The following is a 10,168-nucleotide window of genomic DNA, read 5'->3' on the forward strand; positions in this document are numbered from 1 at the left end:
ACGCGAGGATCCAAACGCCCATCTTTCAAAATTCACGGAGGTATGCAACACATTCAAAATCCATAATGTGACGGAGGATCAAATCAAGCTTCGTCTTTTTCCTTTCTCTTTGAGGGATAAGGCGAGGAATTGGATTCAATCACTTCCAAGCACCTCAATCACAACATGGAAGCAATTGGCACAAGCTTTTCTCAATAAGTATTTCTCTATGGGTAAGACCGCAAGGATGACCAAGGAAATTATAGATTTTCTCCAATTACATGGTGAATCTCTATACCAAGCTTGGGAACGTTTCAAAGAGCTTCAAAGAAATTGTCCGCATCATCATCTAGGAAGGGAGCATCTTATCTCTATTTTCTACAATGGTACCAATGAGGCTACACGGGCAACAATTGATGCGGCATCGGGAGGATCACTTATGAAGAAAACTTATGATGAGGCCAATAACTTGCTAGAGGAACTCGCTACAAATAGTTGTTCTTGGTCAACCGAGCGGTTGAGGCAACCACCTCAAAAGGGTATAATGACCCTCGAGCAAACCCAAGAATTTGAAGCAATGAAAGCGAAGAATGCGACACTTCTAGCACAACTCGAGATGTACAAACAACAAGCAAATCAAAGGAATGCTCAACTTGCGGTAGTTCAAATGGGTTGCGAGACTTGTGATGGGCACGATCATTCGGGAATGGATTGCCCCGTCCTACATCAAAACTCAAATGAGCAAGTCAACTATGTCAATGGGCAAAGGCAAGGCAATGACCCATATTCCAACACCTATAATCCGGGGTGGAGGAATCATCCTAATTTTTCGTGGAGGGAAAATGCGGGTCAAGCCAATGCCAACCCGAATATGGGAGGAGCAAATTTTCAAGGAAGAAACCGTGGTCCACAAAACCAAGGCAACTTCAACAACTACCGACCACAACCCCCACCCGGTTTTCAAAATCGGAACACGGATGAGGGGAGCAAGATTGACAAGCTTATTGAGGAAGTTAGAACCGGTTTTAAGAACCAAGCTTCCGTCAATCACCATCTCGAGACTCAAATTTCTCAACTTGCCATCTCGCTTCAAAATAGAGCTCAAGGGGGTTTACCGTCTACAACGGAGTCAAATCCAAGGGAGCAAGTAAAAGCCATTGAACTCCGAAGCGGGAAAGAACTTGATGATCCACATGCAAGTAAAGAGAAAGCGATCGATCTAACAACGGGAACAAATGAGGAGGAAGTAACCGAACTTCCATATGTAAAACCGCCACCTCCTCCTCCATTTGTGCCAAAGGTCCCTTTCCCGGGACGATTGAAGAAGACGCCGGATAACCAAAAATTCCATAAATTTCTGGAAATTTTCAAGAAACTCCAAATCAATATAAGCTTTGCGGATGCTTTGCGTGAGATGCCTCAATACGCGAAGTTCCTCAAAGAAATCATAACGAAGAAAAGGAGTTGGGACGACAAAGGCACAATTTCCCTAACGGAAAATTGTAGCTCACTTATCCTTAGTGACTTGCCCACCAAGCTTAAGGACCCAGGGAGTTTTACAATTCCATGCAAAATAGGCGATTTAAATTCAATTAATTGTCTATGTGATTTAGGGGCAAGTATCAATCTAATGCCTTTGTTTCTTTTCAGGGATATTTTTTGTGATCAAACTTTGAAGCAAACATCAATGATGCTTCAATTGGCGGACCACTCCCTAAAAAAGCCATACGGAGTGGTAGAAGATGTTCTAGTCAAAGTAGACAAATTCATCTTTCCGGTGGATTTTGTCGTACTTGACTATGCGGCGGATAAAACATGCCCTATGATTCTTGGGCGTCCTTTCATGAACACGGGGAGGGCATTGATAGATGTGCACGCCGGACGACTCACTTTGCGTATCGATGATGACAAAGTGGAGTTTGATATGAAAAGGATTATGCGCAACACTTTTGAGGAGGTGGAATGCATGAAATTGGATATGGTTGATGGAATTGTGGAAGAACTTTTCCCGGTTTCAAAAGTCATATTCCATTCCGAGGAGACACAAGCAACTTCCGAGGAAGAATATTCCAAAGAAGATGAGCCGAAAGCCGAAAATTTGATTAGAAGAGAGAGCGTGACACCACCTTCTTCTATCTCTCCACCAAAGGTTGAGCTTAAAACGTTACCATCTCACTTACGGTATGCGTTTTTAGGCGACAACATGACTCTTCCCATCATCATCTCAAACAACTTGTCGGAAACACAAGAAGCGAGAGTTGTCAAAGTGGTGAAGCAACATATATTGGCGATCGGTTGGCAAATTTCGGACATCCGAGGAATTAGTCCCTCGGTGGTCATGCACAAGATCCACCTAGAAAACGAGTCAAGAGCATCGGCTCAAAGACAACGGCGTTTGAATCCAAATATGAAGGAGGTCGTGCACAAAGAGATAGTAAAACTTCTCGACGCCGGAATTATATACCCCATATCCGATAGTGCGTGGGTTAGTCCCATTCAATGCGTTCCAAAGAAAGGGGGGATAACGGTGATTGAGAACGAGAAGGGTGAGCAAATTTCCACTAGGACGGTAACGGGATGGCGTGTTTGTATTGACTACCGCAAGTTGAATACGGAGACGAGGAAGGACCATTTTCCGTTACCATTTATCGATCAAATGTTGGAGCGGGTAGCGGGCCACGCTTATTATTGTTTTCTCGATGGATATTCCGGGTACAATCAAATTCTTATCTTCCCGGATGACCAAGAGAAAACAACTTTCACATGTCCTTATGGAACGTTTGCTTATCGGAGGATGCCGTTTGGTCTTTGTAATGCACCGGCAACATTTCAACGATGTATGACTTCCATCTTCGCCGATATGATTGAAGATATTATGGAAGTCTTCATGGATGATTTTTCGGTATTCGGGGACTCTTTTGAGATATGCTTAAATAATCTTGAACGAGTGTTGGCCCGGTGTGAGGAGACCAATCTAGTCTTGAATTGGGAGAAGTGCCATTTCATGGTAGAGGAAGGAATTGTCTTGGGACATAAAATCTCCAAGGACGGCATTGAAGTAGATAGAGCAAAAACGGAAATCATCGAGAAATTACCACCACCAACTACCGTAAAGGGAGTTCGTGCCTTCTTAGGGCACGCCGGGTTTTATCGACGATTCATCAAAAATTTCTCTTCCATTGCTCGTCCTTTAACTAATTTACTTGTTAAAGATATTCCTTATGAATTTACTAATGATTGCCTTGATGCTTTTGCTAGGTTGAAAGAAGCCCTCATCTCGGCCCCAATTATTTCATCACCCGATTGGACTCTTCCTTTCGAACTCATGTGTGATGCAAGTGATATAGCACTCGGGTGCGTATTGGGGCAACGGAGGGAGAAAAAGCTTCACGTGATATACTATGCGAGCCGAACATTGGCGGGTGCTCAACTCAATTACACCACCACCGAAAAAGAGATGCTTGCGGTGGTGTTCGCATTGGATAAATTTCGGTCGTACTTACTTTGCTCTAAGGTTATCATCTATACGGACCATGCGGCCCTTCGATACCTTTTTGCAAAGCAAGATGCTAAACCGAGACTAATCCGATGGGTGCTCCTTATGCAAGAGTTTGACATCGAAATTCGCGACAAGAAAGGAACGGAGAACGTCGTCGCCGATCACTTGTCAAGGTTAGAGATTCCGGAACCAATTATAAGTGGCGTAGAGATTAATGAAACGTTTCCGGATGAGATGTTGATGGTACTTTCGGAAGTGGAAACGCCATGGTATGCGGATATCGCAAACTATCTATCTTCCGAAATAATGCCACCGGATTTGACTTACCACCAAAGGAAGAAGTTCTTGAGCGATGCTAAACGGTTTCTATGGGAGGAACCGTACCTCTTCAAGGTGTGTGGAGATGGGATTTTGAGGAGATGTGTACCACTACAAGAGATGATGCCTATACTTAGTCAATGCCATTCTTCGGACTATGCGGGCCATTATGGTACATCAAGGACCGCGGCTCGTGTGCTAGAGTGCGGATTCTTTTGGCCTACGCTATTTCGTGATGCGAAAGACTTTGTTAGTCATTGCGATCGATGCCAAAGAGTGGGGAACATATCGAAGAGAGATGAAATGCCGCTTACCAACATTCAAGAGGTGGAACTTTTTGATGTGTGGGGAATAGACTTCATGGGTCCTTTTCCTATGTCGTTTGGAAAGCAATACATATTGGTGTGCGTAGATTACGTTTCAAAATGGGTAGAGGCGGAAGCATTACCCACTAACGATGCCAAAGTAGTGTTGGATTTTCTCAAACGTTTGATGAATCGATACGGGACTCCTAGAGCAATAATAAGCGACGGTGGATCTCACTTTTGCAATAGGCAATTCGATGCCTTGATGCGGAAATATAAAGTCTATCATCGGGTCGCTACTCCGTACCATCCTCAAACAAGCGGGCAAGTTGAAGTTTCTAACCGTGAGCTAAAGAGAATTCTAGAGAAAACGGTTAATAACACAAGGAAAGATTGGTCACTGAAACTAGATGATGCATTATGGGCATATCGTACGGCTTTTAAAACGCCCCTCGGAATGTCTCCATATCGTATTGTTTTTGGGAAAGCATGCCATCTTCCGGTGGAACTTGAACATAGAGCGTATTGGGCCATTAAAAAGCTCAATTTTGACCTTAAAGCGGCGGGGGAGAAACGTATGCTTCAACTCAATGAGTTGGACGAATTTCGGTTAAATGCCTATGAAAACGCCAAGCTTTACAAAGAGAAGACGAAACGATGGCATGACGCTCATATCGTGCCTAAAACGTTTGTGGAGGGCTCTTTTGTCTTGCTCTACAACTCGCGCCTCAAATTATTTCCCGGGAAATTAAAATCCCGTTGGAGCGGTCCTTTCAAGATTCGAACGGTGGCAAGTCATGGAGCTTTGGAATTGGAGAATTCTAGTGGTGAAATCTTCAAAGTAAATGGACAACGGTGCAAGCCGTATCTTGGACCTTTGACGGATCAAGTAGTGGACCAAATCACGTTCACCACTCCTACATAAATTCCGGGCCACGGTCTAGCTTTTGACCAAAAATAAAGCGCACTCGAGAGGCAATCTCGAGAGGTTACGTGTTTTGTTTTATTTATTTTATTTTCCTTTTATGCGTATTTAATTTTTAATTTGTTTATTTATTTCCGTTTAATTCCGGGGTGTGTTTTTGTGTGTTTTTGCAGGTATATACATGATTTCAGGAGGTTTCCGTTCGTGAAATACCTTTCCCGTTCGAAAAAAGGCAAATTTTGCCTTTGTCCCGTTCGGGAAAGGCTATTTCCGTTCGGGACAAAGCCCTCAGCCCTAATTTTTTTCGAACGGAAAAGGGTCATTCCGTTCGGGACTAGGCAAAATTTGCCTTTATCCCGTACGGGACACACCCTTCCCGTTCGAGAAAGAGCTCTCAGCTTCTCATTTTTTCGAACGGGAAGGGTAGTTCCGTTCGGAACTAGGCAAAATTTGCCTTTGTCCCGTTCGGGACACCACAGTTCCGTTCGGGAACAAGGAAAATTTTGCCTAAGTTTCGAACGGGACAAGAATTAAGCCTAATCCCGTTCGGGATTAAATTATTCCCGTTCGGGAAACATCAAAAATTTTGAAAAAATTTGAATTTTGAATTTTGAATTAAAGAGGAGTAGATTTCTTGGGACTTGTGTTTCTTTTGAGATTTGTGTTTCTTTTGAAACTTGTGTTTCTTTGAGATTTGTGCTTTGTAAAAATTTGAATTTTTCACTTGGATTGATGATTTAGCAAATCCGAACCATTCATTAGTGTTTCAATTTCACTTGGATTGATTACATGGCTTCGATCTAAACCGATAAATCAATTCCAAGTTATTAAATGGAGAGTTTGAAATTAGTGGAGGGAAATCTTGAGATTTGATTTATTTTTCCTATAAATACCTTGCATTTTTCTACTTTCTATTTCACACATATTCTTCTTCTAATATTCTTCTCTTCTTACTTTCCAAATTTATTAGAAATACTCTCATTCCGCAATCATGGTGCGAAGCAAGAATGCCGAAAATCAACCAATCCGTCGTTCAAGCACGAGAAATCAAGAAGCGGCGAATCCACCCTTACCGGCCGTGGGAAGGGTACGTACTAAATCAACCGCTCCATCCTCATCTCGGGTGAACACCTCGGCGATATTGACTACTCGCTATAACGCACCTTTCCAAATCCATACGGAGGAGGAAGGTGATTTATATTTGAGTATCAAAGAAAGGGAAATGGTAGTTCCATTCCAAATCGATTTTGATGATATGGAGAGCCTTGGAATCAAGGATGAGGTGGAGCGTTATTTGGATATTTTGGGGTTATCGGCATTGGCAAAGGTTAGTCATCACTCTTACGATGAACTTACTCGTGAATTCTTCTCTACTCTCAAACCGGTTAGCGGTTCTCCTTCTTCTATTTCTTTCTGCATCAACAACACTAGCCACACACTTAGTGTTGAAGATTTGGTGGAATTGTTTGGAATGAGGGGAACGGGGTTGATAGATTGGGATCAAAACTTTGATCAAGTGGAGATATGGAGGGAATTGACGGATCGTGATGATTATCGGACAAGGGGGTCCAAGATTAATGAAATCAAAGACATCGCTATTGTGGTTTTTGTGAAGTGGTTTGGGCACTCGTTTGGCGGGCGTGGTGAATATACGAAGGTGGCCAAGAGTGATCTTTTAGCTTTGAATGCTATTTTGCATCCGGAGATAGAAGCATACCAAGTCAACACGGCGTATCGTCTATTGAAGCGATTAAGGGAAGTTCCATCCGAATTATCCAAGATTGGCTATGGTTTCATTATTCGTGCTTTGGCGGAAAAATACAATTGTATGCCTACGGCGTCTACTTTGGCGACTTTTGAGACCATTCTAGCACGGTCTCTTAATATGAACCATTTAGATGTTGCCGGGTTTGTGAAGAAGGGAAGAGTTATTCCCTACAATAGAAGGGTACGATTGGTGGCACGAACACGGCGAGAAGAGGTAGCACGGGAAGTAGAAGGTGGAGAAGAAAGAAGAGCGGAGGAGGAACCCGCGGGAACTTCTCAAGCCGGAGAAGCGGCTCATGTTTCCGGGTTTGACCAACGGTTTTCTGAGTTGGTTGAGCAAAACCGGATCGGATGGGAGCAAAACCGAGTTGGTTGGGAAACTAACCAAAAATTACTTGAAGATATCCGACATGAACAACATGTTGGTCTTGCACAACTACAATGGAGGCAAGATCGAATGCGAGCACGCCTTAATCGGCAAGAGGATTTTCTTCGGGGTTACTTTAATGCCGCCGGCGGAGAGCGTTATCCATCACCGGAACCATCACCGGATCCACCGGCCTTTGACTAGAGCGAGATTTGTTTTTCTAAACCCAAACTCTTTCCAAATTTTTTTTTCTATTTTTATTTCTTATTTCTTAGCTTTGGGGACATAGCTAGAAATAGTGTGAGGAGGGGGGAAGAAAAATTTATTTTTCGTTTGGGTTATTTTTCGGTGATTTATCTTTATTTTCAGTTTTAGTTTATTTTTATTAAGTTGTTATTTTCTTGTTTTAGTAGATTGTATTAGGTGTTAAATTAGTTTATTTCAAGGTCTTGTATCGTTTTAAATCTTTGTCTTTTAAATATGAAAGTGTTAGTTGATTTGGTGTGTATCTTAATTAATTTGTCAATCTTAGATTTCCCCGAATCAATGAATGTATGAACGCGTTTTCTTAATTCGACAATTGATAAGCGATACTTGCTTAATGACTTAATAATTCGTTGACATAATCCGATGAAATAAGGGTGAATTCAAAATTTAGACTTGTTCAAATCGTTGAAACATAATTGGATAACTTGATGCGGATTCATGACATGTCGATTGTTTATTTTTATAGTCGTTTTTAAACTTTTGGCATGAGTAGCATAATTTAAGTAGGAATTGAGTTTATGGCATAACACTACACACTTTTGAGAGTTTTGAGCTTAATTTCCTTGTTGTGAGTATTGATTTCATGTTTTATTCCTAGAACTTGCTCGGTGTCCGTTTAAAGTTACACGATTGAGTTTTCAACAATTAGATGATTATGGCAATTAGGTATAACCTTTCTTTTAGACCACTTAAATAGACTACCCTTTATCCCTTAGATTACACCAATTTGAGCCTTAAACCTTTTTATTGTTTTTACCGTATTTTACCCTTTACCGTTCTATGTTTTACCTCTTTTATTTACCTTATCGACTTGATATATTATTTGTTATGACTATGATGAATATAGGTGATTAATAACTCAAGATTAGTGAAAAGAGAAAGTGAACTACATTGTGCTTAAAAAGATAAAGATTACGCCTTGAAAAAGATTGAAAGAAAAAAAAAAAAAGAGATAGAAATTTGCAAAGCAAAAAGCTTCAAAAAGAAGAAAAATTCTGAGATTGCAAAAAGCAATGAGTAGAGCGTAAATTCAAAAATAAAAGAAAGTTAAGAGTTCACATAAGTGAAAACCCGGAGTTAGATCAACCTAGAAGTTAATAGTAGTAATAAATAGTATATTAAGTTGATAATTAGCCTTTGTTTAACCTTTTTACCTACCCTTTACCTTAGCCACATTACAACCCAATAAAAGACCATATGATTTTTGTTGATTACCGAATCAAGTAGCGGAGTCCGGGACTATGAGCAAGCTTATGGTGAGTATTCATGTTTTTCAATTGTGAGCTTTCTTTGTTATATACCCTACTTGTGAAATATTGATGCCATTAGCTTAGTTTTTATTGAATTGTGCTATGATTTGCCTAAGTGAGAAATTGATTATTTTCCATGTCCCGCAAGTGATAGTGACGCTTGACGTGTGATTCAATTTGACCTTGTACTAATGAGTTAGTAACCGTTGTTATGTTGAATTATGTCATAAAATTATTATTGTTATTTGATTGCATCATTATTTAGTTGTCGGTTTTAGAAGGTTGTTTTTCATATTATTCATAGGGTCGGGAATTTCTTTGATTGATTTATTGTTGAGTTATATGCTAATGATTTCTAACATATTTTGTAGAGTGAGATTTATTTCTTGCTTGAGGACAAGCAAAGGTTAAGTGTGAGGAGGTTTGATAGGAGTATTTTACTCCTATATTTAGGGTCAATTTTAGTCGGTTTTTATTATGTGTAGTATTGTTTTTATACATTATTTGGCGTTTTTACGTTTAATAGTGTTTGTTAGTATTTCAGTGGAAATTAGGTGAAAACCGACTATTTGGGGCAAAATTATGGTGGATTGCGTGTACGAGTGAAAAGCGTAGCTTGCGGACGAAGGAATTGAAGTTACGAACGAGATTGAGGATTGTTCCGTTCGAAAAAGATGAGTTCCGAACGGAAGACATGCAGAATGAGCATGAGTCCCGAACGGAAAAGCCTTGTCCCGTTCGGGACTCAAGAAGGAATCTGATATCAAAAGCTCTCGGTTACAAGTTTTTCGAACGTGAAGGGGTTGTTCCGTTCGGAAAAGAGGAAAATTAGGCATGTCACGAACGGAACAAAAGGCTTCCCGAACGGAACAAGAGTAAAACACGCGTGCTTCAGGATTTGATTTGGACTGAAATTCTTCTTCAACTCACAATTCCAACTCCTATTACAAATTGATTTGCAATACAAATTAGAAGACTCCGGAACTTCTCCTACTATATAAAGACCTTGTACTAGACTCAATTTAACACGTAGAATAATTTAGACTACTTTAGTTTTATTTTCATTCTCTTAAAATAGCGTTTTAGCTTCTATTTCTCAGCAGTTTATAAGTAGTTTATTATTAGTTTCTGCAAAGAACGATTGTGAAGATTTCAAGTTTAATCTAGACGATTCTTCCGAAATTGACAACTCCGGTATTTATTGTTCTAATTATGTTTAATTCTTCATCTTCTTCTTTGTTTAATTTAAGCTTAAGCATGTGTAACTAAATCCTTTGTTCGGGGATTGATATGAACACTTAGACTAGCTTTCGAATTGGATTAGGATTTATTAAGTGAGTAAAATTGTGTTTTAATTACTAAGATTAATGCTTGAATTAATTTGATCACTTAGTTCATGATTTTGTGTTTAATTAACTAATTGAGAGATTGTTAATTAGATAGACATAGGTAATTAAAAACTTAGAGGAAAACACCGTGAGAGCGGGTTGG

The 10,168-nt window shown here is 40.2% G+C and overlaps 1 non-coding gene across 1 annotated transcript; it reads right to left on the reverse strand.

Annotated features, from left to right (window-relative positions):
- Nucleotides 1-223: 223 nt before the first annotated feature.
- Nucleotides 224-330, reverse strand: LOC126666444 (small nucleolar RNA R71). Its single transcript, XR_007637943.1, has one exon. It is a non-coding gene; the product is annotated as a small nucleolar RNA R71 (small nucleolar RNA).
- Between the last annotated feature and the right edge of the window lie 9,838 nt (nt 331-10,168).

The sequence above is a fragment of the Mercurialis annua genome, linkage group LG1-X, assembly GCF_937616625.2.
Source record: "Mercurialis annua linkage group LG1-X, ddMerAnnu1.2, whole genome shotgun sequence".
NCBI lineage: Eukaryota > Viridiplantae > Streptophyta > Magnoliopsida > Malpighiales > Euphorbiaceae > Mercurialis > Mercurialis annua.